General features: G+C 39.4%; 1 protein-coding gene across 1 annotated transcript in view; it reads left to right on the forward strand.

Annotated features, from left to right (window-relative positions):
- LOC109035456 (forkhead box protein J1-like) overlaps positions 1-15,122 on the forward strand; it is a 93,790-nt gene that overhangs the window by 1,373 nt on the left and 77,295 nt on the right.

The raw sequence follows: 15,122 nt of genomic DNA on the forward strand, positions 1-15,122 counted from the left end.
AAACTACTGGACGTAATTTTTTTAAAATTTTAGTGATTTTTCTTCTCTTTAAACAGAATATGTATCCTGTAAAAAGTTCAAACCATGCTGTTGGTTTGGACTCCTTTTAAAATAAAAAACGCAATAGTGTATTTCCTTCGGAAAATATACACTAATAGGAGCGGAGATTTTGAAATACCGCAACCGAGGTATGCATTTTTGCAGTTTTTCGTCGATATGTTTTCGCCTCAAAAGCATGCGTAAAAAAACGTATCATAAGACGAGAGGTTCAGATATTAACTTCTGAACGAGATTTAAAGTATTTTTTAACACAGATCAAATGAAAGTGTTATCTTACAAATGACGTCTTCATTTTTTTCGCCATGTTAATTGCAAACATCAAACTGTGTAAGTGTAACCAATTTTAACTGTGTTGTTAGGTATCTTGTATATGAAGTAAATTCTAGACTTCCCGTCATGAGATTCGCTTTCTTCGTGAAATTTCGAAGAGAAATCATATTGCGCAGTGCTTTATTACATATCCTGTCTGATGGCCCATTTTATCTGTAGGTATACTGCCAAAATTTTTAAACAGAGAGAAAAAGACACGAATATTCTACGGTAACACACGCAAAAAACCAATGTTAGTAGTTAGGTACTGGATTCCTGATTATACATCGAGTTCATGATAAGGGCAACATTAAGATTGAATCGAAAAAAGAGATTTGGAGTTAATTCTTTCTTAAGACTCGGTGTTACAGATACATTTTAACACCTATAATCATATCAAAATTTTTTTCTCGACTTGGAGTTTTTAATTTGAGAAAATGTTCGGCACGGTAAACTCCAAACCGCCCATTCCGAACTAACTTTTCTCCAAAATTTGACTAAATTCCTTTCTGCTTAGTTCGATTCATATGATGTGCGGGAACTGAAATAAATAATTGCAGTATTAAATATCTGATGTGATTATCTCGCGGCTAATAAACGTAAACAGATGCACGATAAACATCAACAGAAAAGTACTGGTTATAGATTTCCTGGAGATCAAATGGCATCAAAGAGACCTCTGACATTATTCGGACGTATTTATGCTAAAAGGAACTATGTGCATAGGTTTTGCGTGCGATATAGTTTCTTTTAGCATAAATACGTCCTTTTATTCCCGGACACGGGCGTAATGTCACATGGAAATCCAAGGTCGACCATCGATTTGGGTGAACTTATGAATGAGCAAAATGGCATTACCACTCAAATTAAAATTGACGTTTTTACAAACGGAGGTTCTTCTATGACCCACACATATCATGTAACCGTAGAGTAACCGTGTATTTTTTCGTGATAGGTATAAGGCTATTTCCACCTCAAATAGAGGTAGGAAAAAGTAATTATGTAAAGGTATAAAAATAGTAACAAAACAATGAGCAAAAAAGAACACCGAGGATTATGACAAAGAAAAAAAAAGGAATTGAAGAAATATTGAACAGCAGACATTTCGGATAGTTGCTTTTGAAAAAAAAAAGAAACCGTAGAATTAACATTTATTTCGGTAGTTGCCCGTCATCGGACATTCCCGGTTGGTTTTATCGAGTACCGCTCATTTTACTCTGTATTTCGTAAATAGTTGGTGGAATTACCAAAGGATGGTAAAATTAATGAGAGCTTATATGGTGATCGATAGCTAGCATGAATTCTTGGTAATTCTAGCTTTTTTTTATACCAGTGTGGTTCTTTTAGTGTTTATTAATGGCATTTCATAGTTATCGAAAAAAAAGAGCCGAAAAAACAAATAATTAGATTGAGACTTATTAATTGATACATTTATTCTATTTTCCTTTAAAAATCTGTAGAAACTTTGTACTGTTTTCATCAATTCGCGCGCCAATTTTAAATAGTTGTTTTTAATTTTTTTAAAGAATCAACACTAAACACTAAACACTACATACAACATTTATCTCCGCCATAACTACATAAGTATTTTTTTCTTCTCGTGAAATTCTAGAATACACACTCACCTGTATTTCCTTAGTTTTCCAAATATAAGCACGTGTGTATTTGATAAGTACTGCTTTTCAGTGCAGAGAAGAACCCCGAAAACCTCATAGAGGTAGGCTTGTGGTACAAAAATCAAAGTGTTTTTTTCCCCCTGATATGTTTAGGTAAATCAACGAATCCAATTTTAGCTCCAGTTATATATAAAAAAAAATAGGAAGCTTACAAAAGAATAAGAACAAAACAGCTACGTAACGTAAGTACTATCGAGGTATAGAAGTTGTGCTTGTTGCCTGTTTTCTAAATTGAAGGAAAATTAGACGTTTGATTCCAAAAATGCTGCTGAAACTGTAATACATTGTTAAACTTCGATTATGAAACTTTTTGCACGTGCATTTCCAATGGTGATTTTCCACAATATTTATTCATGATTGATAGAAAATTTCACCCGATATTTTCAGACGTTTACTGAAAAAAATTTAAGAATGGCAATGTAAAACCAAATTTAGTTGCGCAAACTTATACGAAAAGGTTCCTCTCCATTAAAGTAAGGTTGCACAAAAAATGTGCAATACTTGTCATGAACGACACTGACAAGTTTCCTCAACTTTCACCCAATGAGTGGCTGAGTGCAATCTTACATCGACGGTGCCATGAAATAAACCGACAAATAAACCGAGCCCCTCAATTGGACGTTCTTTCGACGTATTTCTGCCAAACGGAACTATGTGCATAAAGACATGAGCCCCGAGACCCATAAGAAGATATGCATAACAGGGCTCACGTCATAATGCACATAGTTCCGTTTGGCAGAAATACGTTCATTTTGCAATCAGGAACTGCGATTTTCGGCTACGTTTAGAAACAGCGTATGTACTATTACTTTCCGTATGCACATGAATTTTTCATGGATGAGCCAAAAATTGCAGTTCCTAATTGGGCATACTTCTGTCAAACGGAACTAAGCGCCATAGGGGGAGGAAAGTAGAGGGGGGCTTATTGGATTGGCGGCGGAACCGGGCGTCGGGCTCATTCCGTCCTATACTCGCAATGCTTTTCCATGGCGTTTAGTTCCGTTTGACAGAACGCGCTATCCAGCATTCCAAAATCCTCAAAAGGAGCTCACATTGGCGCTTAGTTCCGTTTGACAGAAATACGTCCAATTGCAAAGTGTAGTCCGAATGTTATCATTCACCCGTCCTGCGCGCGGACATCCTGCAGGCGGTTGGACAATGCCCCTTAATTGGGCGTTATTTTGCAATCACACTGAAAAAAAAATCTCGGTGTATTTACTAAGAAAAGGGTAAAATTACCAACAATTCAGGGTTCTATTTGATCCCAGTTTTTTCTTGGTAAAATTACCATTTATGGAATTGGTAATTTTACCGAGAAATCTCGGTGAAATTATTGAACTTTCTCGGTAATTTTACTGGACCGTGGTGAAAACGCCAATATCTTTTATCGACTGTGGTAGAATTACCGAGATAAAATAGCAAAGTTACCGGGAATTGATTGCCAATAAAAGTGGTATTCTTACCTGGAAAAAACAGTAAAAATACCGGTTTTTAGGTAAGCTTACCAGTCTGTCTTGGTAAAATTACCAATAATTGGTAAAAAAAAGTGAGATGGTAAAGGTACCAACGGACCTTGGTAAAAACGCCGAGAATTTTTTTTTCAGTGCAGGAACTGCGATTTTCGGCTACGTTCAGAAACAGCGTATGTTCTATTACTTCCCGTATGCACATAAGTGTTTTCACGGATGAGCCAAAAATTGCAGTTCCTAATTGCAGAGATAGTCCAAATGTTATCATTCTCCCGTCCTGCGGACATCCTGCAGGCGGTTGGACAACGCAGCATCATCTGCATCTGTTGCCGGTGGGCCATTGCCATCATTAGCTCTGCGGCGCGGCGGAGCGCTAATCCACCCTGTAACTGCAGTTAAGAGCTAATTTCACGGCACTCGAGGCACCCATTGTTGCGATCGCTTCCGGTGGCTCCTCGACGAAAATTAATAATCGGAAATTGATGTAACACCGCACGTGCTCAAGAGCTGAGGGGCTTTGAGTCTTCCACGCGTTGCCGCTTTTTCAACAACCGCTACCGGGGTTTTCTGCCCTCCGTGGCAAAAATTCTGTGACTCCGATCAAAATTTTACGTCTATCATCCACACTCGCTCTTCTATTGCTAGGAAAACCGATTAAAGAAATCTCGGCAAGGTGGCATGAAACTTAAGATAGAAATGGAAGATTGGAAATTTCGGTGAAATATTTCATGAAATTCCACGAGGCTGAGAAATATTTCATATCGACAGTGAAAGTCGGCAATCACATAACTCGTTTGCGGTGTCTGAAAATCTCCGCCTCTACGTCATTTTTTTAAAGGAGAACAAATTGATATTATTTCTTGAAGTTTTTGCAGAATTTTCTTCGCATTGAGAAGAAAAATCATGACAGTTTTAAAGAATTGCCGTTGAGTAGTTCTCCATTTAAAAAATAAAGTATGACAGGAAGTCTGCGACGTCGCAAATCGAGTTATGTGATTGCCGACTTTCACCGTCGATATATTTCAGGGGCTAGAGTATGCAACCCGCACTTAAAAACAAGAAAATTGAAGAAAGTCACAATTCTCTCATTTTGCGAAACACGAAAAGGAACTGGTATTTTCCAATATCTTTCATAAATTTCTGAAATTTCATGAAATATTTCACGTGAAATAACAAGATTTTATTTTTCATGAAATTTTGCCACCCTGTTGGTGAAATTCGGTGTACATCCCACTCCGAAGTTTATACAGTTTACTGAAAAAAAAACTCCGGTCGTGGAAGCCGTGCTTACGGGTTACATATGTCGCAGGCAAAAAGTAAAATCAGATATTTTTTGAGATGCCTAGGCAAGTAAGGCAAAGAAAGGAACAAGGAGAGTTCGCGGATTTGAAAAGCTATTCTTTCCAAAGTATTGAAAACTCGTGAACTGCTCGCCATAAATTTACAGAATTCCGTAATCTGTCAAAATTTGACTACCGGCCTAGGCATTTGATAAAATGCCTGATTTGACTAACTGCCTTCGACATATGTATACATATCGTACGAGTTCCGGGCTCGGAGGCCGACAGTACAGGGTGCAGCATCCGGAGCAATTGAAGCTACGGCTCCAGCACTCGGAACTTTCGGCCTCGGACCCCGGAACGAATGGTACGTCTATGTAGCCGGTAACTTGTTTTTCTGTGCACCCAAAGTACCCGAGCGATATGATTGTGGTTCGGAATCTACTCATTTTACAAAGTGACTGACCTTAAAACGGAGCGGAACCTAAGTAAGTAGTACTCTTTTTGCGGAGTGTCATACGCTCTTGTAGCGACTCCAGCTGCCAACCTCTTCGGAGTGCGGATATTGCCGGAAAAATGTCTTCGCGTAGATAACCTCAAGGCGCGCCAAAGGCTCCAGGTTTCTCTATTGTTACCTTCGGACCTACTATACATTTCGTGTTAGAATTTGGTGTAGAACCAAGTAGTATCAGCTATTTTACGCGATGATACGAGGCTATGCGTTTCAACATTCTGACTGGATAGATCTTTGGCCACACATTCAAATCAATTTGCACTTCTCGCATGACATCTGATCCACGAGAGAAGAAAAAAAAGATTTGATAGGGCAAGACAGTTAACTTCAATGATTTTCAAGTAATTTTAAACCGTTTATTTTGAGGTTTTTCTCCTTCTTTTCTCTTGTGTGGTTTTCCTAGTGTGGTTTAGGTACCTGTAATTCATCACGTGTAGACTTCAACCATAAGCACAAATCAAATCTAAAAGAGCGATTCTAAGTTCAAATCACTTTATTATCATTTTTCTTGGCAATATCGTGAATTGGATGTTTACACCGTAATTAATATGAGTGTGTATTACTATTAATGTATATTTTTTGCATGTTTCATAATTGAACGGTATTTGATGAGAACTTAAATTGTTAGTTAACGTGTGAGCTGCACATGCACAGCATCCCTGGAACCCCAGAAATAATTTCACGATACAATACATTAGACAATATTTTTAGCTATATTTTATTGTCAAAGCCACGATTATCTCTTTTCGATAATTTACTATAAAGAATTAGAAGTTTCCTTGAAGTGTAAAATTTGCAGAATTTCATCAAGGATATGCTTTGTTTCTAATTTGAACAATTATTGAAGAAAATATGACGAAAAAACCTAATCTGCTAAAATACACGCGTTTAAGTGGGAAATGCCACCAGGTGACGCCAAAAGGCGGAACATTTTCTCACCTTTAAATCTATTGTTCAACAATTTCCCATCTGGGAAAGAATTTTATGCGAATACGGCGAACGCAGCTCATTGAGCACTCTCAAAAGAAGCAATAAAAATTTGTTCGTGCAAATTCTTCATCGTGAGGAAAAGGACGGAGAGGAGACAGTGGAGAGATATGGTGCGGGCCAGAACAATGAAAGCGGATGATGAACATGGTAGTGCGTAAATTTCCAACTCACGACCGTATCCATTTACGATGTATATTAACCGTGAACTCACTGACCGTCGCATGTGAAAAATGAAATTCGTTGTCTTCGTGCGTGTGGACCTCTCATTTTGGCAGCGAGTAAAAAGGTTACTCACGCAGGGCAGTGACCTTTCCAGACCTTCCTTTTTTTTATCCATGTTGGGTTTTGCTGAAATCTGTCGTTTATTCCATACTTCACAATATTAAAAGGGTCTGTTTGTCTTGCGTATAGAAGAATTGAAATTTGAACATAGTGCGAGGGAGCTAGTCAATCAGCTCTCATATATTCTCTGTCGCAGGCAAATAGTGGCATCATGCATTTTGTCAAATGCCTAGGCAAATAGTAAAATATTCTAACTTATATTGGAGTTCTGATTCTCTTCCTAATTTTAGACAAAATAATTCATTGCTCCTGCAAGAAAAAAAATTTCAGTAAAAATTGGTATCATAAAATAGTGTTTTAAACGTAAAACGTCTGAAAATATCAAGGAAAAATATTCATAATTTTCTTCAAAAATAGACATTTTATTTGAAGAAAATTTGGCAACTCTTGAATGTTCATACGGCGTTTTTCCTTAGCACGGCAGTGTAGGTAACTGCACGTCAGTGCTCCCATATCCCGGAACTAGTACCTAATTCCGGAACTTTTCAGATTTTCTTAAATTTTTCCGGAACTTTTAAAATTCCCGAAAAGATCCGGATCTTTTGCATTTTCCAGAACTTCCTCGGAACTTTTGAACAAATCTACAAAGAATCCCGGTACTTTTGACGGTCATGGAATGGGAGACTCTGGAACAAAAAAGTTCCGAGTCCTGGAACTTTTGACGGTCATAGAATAGAAGACTTTGGAACAAAAAAGTTCCGGGTCCCTGAACTTTTGACGGTCATGGAACAGGAGACTTTGGAACAAAAAAGTTCCGAGTCCCTGAACTTTTGACGGTCATGGAATGGGAGACTCTGGAACAAAAAAGTTCCGAATCCCGGAACTTTTGACGGTCATGGAATGGGAGACTCTGGAACAAAAAAGTTCCGAATCCCTAAACTTTTGACGGTCATGGAATGGGAGACTCTGGAACAAAAAAGTTCCGAGTCCCTAAACTTTTGACCGTCATGGAACAGGAGACTTTGGAACAAAAAAGTTCCGAGTCCCTGAACTTTTGACGGTCATGGAATGGGAGACTCTGGAACAAAAAAGTTCCGAATCCCGGAACTTTTGACAAACATGGAATGGGAGCTCTACTGCACGTTACGGTGTAACGCAGAGAATTTTTCCGCGTAGCGTCTACTGGCCTATTCACCGGGCCGAATAGGTTGCGACCTCAAAATAGGTCAGCTGTAGAGGAGCAGCGATTCCGCAGGCCGACTCCACTCCTGATCTACCCTAACGACCGATCGAAACCCCCGGCACGTACTTAATATTCGATAACGTTATGAGGAAGTCGTCAACACTCGTCCATTCAAATCTTAACTGCTGAATGAAACCATTCGGTCGGATCCATTCAACACCCGGTGTTGTCGCATCGTGCCAAATGAAACTCATTCAGCTTTGTTCCAGACATAAAAAACAACCGATTTTGCCGACTACTTGTTGGGGGTTCTGAAGCTTTGCGAATGTTCCCCCGCGCCAATGGGGAGTTTGACCCGTGCAAATTCAGCGATGGCTACGCGTGCCCCGACTATCAAGTCGCGATTGATGGGATCGCTCCGCAGTCAAAATTTCCATCGCCATTGCCACTACATATGCAAAAATCGTTACGTGTCACGCGTGAATATTAGTTACGGCCGGGGTCTTCAAAAAATGTGTCAGGAATGGATCCCAAGTTTATACACGCAAATATTTTTGTGGCTCCTAAATAATGGACACAATGGGCAATCTAAAGAACTATGCTGCCGTCGCTAAGCAAGAACGCCGTAAATCCATCAAGATTTTCCCGCGTTTTTTGGAACTTAACACTTAATGAAATAAAAACTGTTTTGCCCACGCACCTTAAATTTTCAGGTTAAGTTCTTGATAGTACACTGAAAAAAAAAATCTCGGTGTATTTACTAAGAAAAGGGTAAAATTACCAAGAATTCAGGGTTCTATTTGATCCCAGGTTTTTCTTGGTAAAATTACCATTTATGAAATTGGTAATTTTACCGAGAAATCTCGGTAAAATTTTCGACTTTCTCGGTAATTTCCCCGGCAAAAACGCCAATATTTTTTATCGACTGTGGTAGGATTACCGAGATAAAATGGCAAAGTTACCGGGAATCGATTACCAATAAAAGTGGTATTCTTACCTGAAAAAAACAGTAAAAATACCGGTATTTAGGTAAGCTTACCAGTCTGTTTTGGTAAAATTACCAATAATTGGTAATAAAAAGTGAGATGGTAAATGTACCAACGGACCTTGGTAAAAACGCCGAGAATTTTTTTTCAGTGGGCAATCTAAAGAACTATGCTGCCGTGCTAAGCAAGAACGCCGTAAATCCATCAAGATTTTCCCGCGTTTTTTGGAACTTAACACTTAATGAAATAAAAACTGTTTTGCCCATGCACCTTTTTTCAGGTTAAGTTCTTGATAGTATTTTCGAAGGAATTCGGTAAAACATTGTCCAAAGACACACAAGTTTCTCTGCTATGATACATTGTTTCCAAAAAATTTAAAGTTATATTCACGGCGTTTTGCGTTACACGGCAGTATGGTAGTACATTGAATCATGTGATTCTCGGTGAATTGACAATGTCGCGATAAAAATCAGTGATGATTTACTTCAACGGCACCATAGGAAACGCTGGAATTAAGTTGAGGTAACAACAGGGTGGCTTGAAACGGGATAATGAAATAAAAGATTGGAAATTTCAGTGAAATATTTCATGAAATTTCAAGAAGCTAATAGAGAAATAAATCATACTTTCCGGGGGTAGAGTATGCAACCCAGTCACAATTAATGCTTACATTTTGCGAAACGTGAAAAAAAAACCGGTATTTTTCGAATTCTTTCCTCCGTTTTTGACATTTTATGGAATATTTCACATGAGATTTCAAGATTATATTTTTCATGAAATATTGCTACCCTGGGTAACAACAAAAGAGAAACAAAAAAAGTCTCAGGTGGTATCGTAAGCGCGACGGATACTATACGAATGTCATTATAACGCCTGGATGCAACTATTCGAACTCCGTGAACGTCCCAGTTGCATACACACGGATGTGAAGGCGTTTTGACTTCAGACAGCAGACAGTAGTGACAGTGCCCACCTCACCAGCGCCGCTCAGTTGAGTGACTATTGAGTCAATAAGAGGAGTCGGACAAACTGTGGAAAAGTTACAGCTCATATCGATGTTACCACGGAACAGGTGGGTTTTAAAAATACTTTCAATGATTTCCTCGTGAAATTTCTCTCAAGAAGCTCCCCTGATGATTTATATGTGTTGAAATTAATATAGAAAGCGTAGTTTAGGTCGAAAATTTCATAACCATAACCTCTCTGAAGGACTCGTTTCATTTTGTTGCGCGCTTTACTGCAAGGACCTACGCGCGAGAGCAAGGTGCCTTCAAGTTTACATTCACTTCGAAAACATCTAGGCATGAATAGATGTTCTACAAAGCATGTTCAGTAATTAGAGATATCAAAACTACAGCGCAAAAGATACTGACATACGACGCCTGTTCGTAACTATTCAGGCCTAGGAGACATCTTCGTTGTATCGTATATAAACGAAGAATTGAAGGCGCTCTCCCATTTTGGATCCTCGCAATACTGCCGTGGTAAGGGGGGATGCCGTATGAACATTCGAGAGTTTTCAAATTTCCTCCGATAAAATGTGTGTTTTTGAAGGAAGTTATACATATTTTTCTTTGAAATTTTCAGATATTCTGTATTAAACTGCAAAGAATATTGTCTGAAAAATTGGGAGAAAAATATTCATAACTTTCTCAATAAATGTGTATTTTATCAAAGGACTCTCGACTGCACGACTGACACTCTCGACTGGCGCCTACACGACTGCAGTGATACTGCACGCATTGCGCGTATGGCACTGTGTGACTGCAGTGATACTTCACGCATTGCTCGTACGCATAGTGCTATACGCGCAATGCGTGCAGCATCACTGCAGTCTCGCAGGCGCCAATACGCGTTCCCCGCTGGCCACACTGTGTTCGGCTCTAATACTGCTGTGCTAAGGAATAACGTCGTATGAACATTCGAGAGTTGCCAAATTTCCTTTGATAAAATGTTTATTTTTGCGGAAGGTTATGAATATTTTTCCTTGAAATTTTCAGGAACTCCAGGTAAAATTGCGAACGAAATCATCTGAAAAATTAGAAGGAAAATATTTATAACTTTCTCAATAAATGTGTATTTTATCAAAGGAAACTTGGCAACGCCTGAGGGCTCATACGGCGTTCTTACTTAGCACGTCAGAGTAAAGCTCGCTGTTGACGCGGGGCCGGCCGCGGGTGAGACGGCGAGTGCCTGGACAGTCAAAGCACCTTCATGCTTGTGCGTATGCAACACGGACATCCATGAAGCCCAAATAGTTGCATCCCCCATTTTGTATACATCCAGAAGTTAAAATTAAGTACAGCCCTCGTCGCAATGGCGTTTACAAAAATCAAATAAATGTTCCCTCTTGAGCTTTTCCATATTGAAGTATTCGTGCTTTCAAACAACCCACGCAAACATATTCACCAATTTATAGCATCAGATTTTCTTGAAAATTTTACCTTCGATGACCGAACTTGGCGATAGCTCCGTTGCAAAATTTGGCTCCGTGCATGCACCGAGGCCTCTTTTTTAGTGGGGACACATGAAAGTTGGCAACTTTGTTTACCCTACATTCAAATATACGTGAAACAACAGTTCTTAGTAAGGCAGTTTACCTCACTGAAAATCGATATTTTTTATGAATTTAAATGGAGGTATGACGGTGTTGGCAATTTGTAAAACTGCCACTGCCTTTTTTCCCGTGGGTGGTTACAATTCAAGAAAATGTGGCATCCTCCTTTTCTTCCTATCTTTATTCGCGGGGTTCACTTCAAGGAACACGATCGATCGCCCAAAATTTGCTATAAATAAGAGGATAGTGACCTCTTATTCACTCAATGGACTCAGAGGCATGATCCTCCCCTGAATACATGCCTCAGTCCCATACCAGTGGCGAAGTAATGAACAAATTATCGATATTTCCCCATTTGAAGCTATGGTAAAGAATCGATTATTAAGGCGCTCGTTGCGAGCACCCTGTTAATCGATTCATTTCCACGGGTTTAAATGGCAGATCAATCGATATATCGCAAAGCACGTCGCGCCACTGGTCCCATACCGAAAGCTGCCAAAAGCTACCATTGAACCTGATCTTAATGGTCATTCTGATCATGTTCCTGGGCCCATTCCCATTCATTTGAGCTTAATTTGCCAATAGTCGGCATTCCATTGATGCCCTCCTCAGAGCGAACGCCGCACAGCGGATCGAGTCAATTGCAGAGGTCGGACAAAATTTGGAAACTTTGAAAGCTCATAACTTCGTTTTTACAAAATTTTAAGGTCTTAAAAATGGTTCCATTGGTTTTCTCGTAAAATTTTCGACTCTCATCACCCCTCAAAATTTAAAATTTGACGAAAGGAACATCTAAATTTGCACTTTTAGTAAAAAAATTCGAGTTCGACATCTCTCGTTGATTCGATCCACTGTGCGCTGTATGAACGTCTGAAAAACGTTTGCAAAATCTCCTCGGATTAAATATTTAGTCTCAAGCTGGGTCATGAATATTTTTTCTTCACAATGTCAGGCACGCTGTATCGTTCTGTGCATAAAAACTCTCTCGGAAAACCGACGAAAAAAGTTCACACGTTCTCCGAGAATTTTGTGTTTTAATCGACAGGGATATGACAACTTTCGGATATTCACGCGGTGTCTCTCCTCAGCGTGGCAGATCAGGGATCTCATCGATGGAAAAAAAATGCTCTCGTGACGAAGTTATATCATTAAGCCGGTGAGAACACATAACTTCCGCTGTGATGCCATGAATTTTTAACGCGGGCGACTGTGCGGCTACCTCGATTGCGGTGAAATCGATAACTTTCGATGTTTGTCATTAAGTGTGCAACGTCACAAAATGAAGATGTTGCATGTGTGAGGGATTTGCGATTTGACAATTGATTCGTTTATGTAAAAGTTCGCGAGAAACACGATGGTGCCACTAGTTTTCTCTGAAATCATCTCCCAAGCTCAAAAAACGCTCTCAAGTTGAGGCCAAAATGGAGGAGATATCCCACGCCATCCTGTGAGTCAAGACAAACTCTCCATGCAAAGATAGGGAGCAAATACATTAGCAGGGTTGCCGTGTTTTCAGTTTGGAGTCCCCAAACAAAGTGGCAATCCTGCTAATGTATTTGTTCCCTATCTTTGCATGAGAGTTTATCTTGATGTAGAGGTGGACTCTCAGGATAGCGTGGGATATCCCCTCCATTTTGGCTTCAACTTGAGAGCTTCATTTGAGCTTGGGAGTTGATTTCAGAGAAAACCAGTAGCACCATCGTGTTTCTCGCAATCTTATACATAAGAATCAACAGTCAAATCTCAAATTCCTTACACATGCAATTGATATTATGATACATTCACATTATGATATCAGACGACTCTGCGCGATCATCCAAATATCGAACTGCCCTCGATTTCAGTCAGAGAACAGTGTCCCTGGACCGACAAAGTACCGCTTTGAGCCAAAATGAGGAAAAAAAATAGAATTTTTGCCCCCCACTTCAAATATCCCTGAGGAGATAATCTCACGCTTACAGTCCCTATAGTCCGAATCCCCCTCTGGCCATAATCAAGCCAGTCCTAGGTAACCGTTGTTTGAGACCATGAAACTCGGGTCACCTGGCCGGGAATCGAGCCATGACATCCCGACCATAAACCGAGCGTTACATCCAACACGACACAAGAGGCTGACTAAAATTTTTATCTTGAAGCAGTTACCTTTCCTGAAACCTTGCATTCCTGCATCTTGCAGATTTCGTTTCAAATTGAAGGAAGGGTGTCACAAAGAAAAGAGCATAGATGAGATTTGGGCCTTAGATGAGTCTTTGAGATTTGACAGGAAACGCAATCTGTGAAGTAGAAATGAAAGCCGATGGCACGAATTAGCTTCCATTGCGAGCATAAAGGCAGGAAAGTGAGCTTTAGCGTTCAATATTTAACAGATTAGAATATTCAGATAAGTCGTATAATACATATAGATGGCTAACACTTAATTTCGTCGAAAAATGTCATTTAAGTCTTTTATCCGTAATAATATTTGATTAGAGAAGCGGGTTTGCACTGGAAAAAGTAAGGAGCGAGGCATCATCACGAGACATGCTCCTTCAAATGAATTTCTCGCAAAACATGGTACAAATCTACCCGGTCGCATTTGAAATATTATCGCCAAGCTCTGAATTCATACGCCTCTGCACATGAGCAATGAGCAGTCACCCTTATTTCGTCACCTTTCGGCGAAATTATCACAAGCGCCATGCGACGTTTCAAAATTTCCGGCGTCATTTTATTTTCTTAACAGAGGAAATGTTTAACGAAGCTGTCCGAAAATTTCGCTGAATTTGTTTGTGCTGCCGATAGAGTTCAGCGTTTTCAAACAGATTCGACCAACAATTTCTCTATAGGAAAAATTAAATGGCAGCGGAAATTTTGAAATGTCGTGTGTCGCTTGTGATACTTTGGCTGGAGGGTGACGATTTACACTGAAAAAAAAAAATCTCGGTGTATTTACTCGGAAAAGGGTAAAATTACCAAGAATTCAGGGTTCTATTTGATCCCAGTTTTTTCTTGGTAAAATTACCATTTATGGAATTGGTAATTGTACCGAGAATCTTGGTAAAATTATTGAACTTTCTCGGTAATTTTACTAAACCTTGGTAAAAACGCCAATATTTTTTATCGACTGTGGTAAAATTAACGAGATAAAATGGCAAAGTTACCGGGAATTGATTACGAATAAAAGTAGTATTCTCACCTGAAAAAAACAGTAAAAATACCGGTTTTTACCTAGCTTACCAGTCTGTCTTGGTAAAATTACCAATAATTGGTAAAAAAAGTGAGATGGTAAAGGTACCAACGGACCTTGGTAAAAACGCCGAGGAATTTTTTTTCAGTGCGATTTATGCTCGTTTCCTCAGTCACAAAAATAATGAAAATTAAATCGGACCGAATAGGGAACCGAGAATCAATGAGACCACATCAACCGCATTTGTGTACAATTTCATTGCAAATGCACGATTTGTATATTTCGATAATCACATCCTGATCCGTCAATACACCCATTTTGAGGGGTCAAAATCGAAAACATAAGATCTGAACTAGTTATGCAATCTGCGAATGTGATGTAAGGGCATGCACAGACACTTATTTTCACCACCCGTCAGTGCAGACTAATTACAATCCGGAGAACAGACTCCATCAGTGGCGTGGCGTGCTTTGCAATATATCGATTGATCGGCCATTTAAACCTATGGAAAAGTATCAATAAACAGGGTGTTCGCAGCGAACAACTTAATAATCGATTATTTACCACAGCTTCAAATGGGGAAATATCGATAGATTGCAAAGCACGCCACGCCACTGGACTCCATTAATTTTCTCCCTCCGAGCCGAAAG

Source organism: Bemisia tabaci, chromosome 8 (assembly GCF_918797505.1).
Source record: "Bemisia tabaci chromosome 8, PGI_BMITA_v3".
NCBI classification, from domain to species: Eukaryota; Metazoa; Arthropoda; class Insecta; order Hemiptera; family Aleyrodidae; genus Bemisia; species Bemisia tabaci.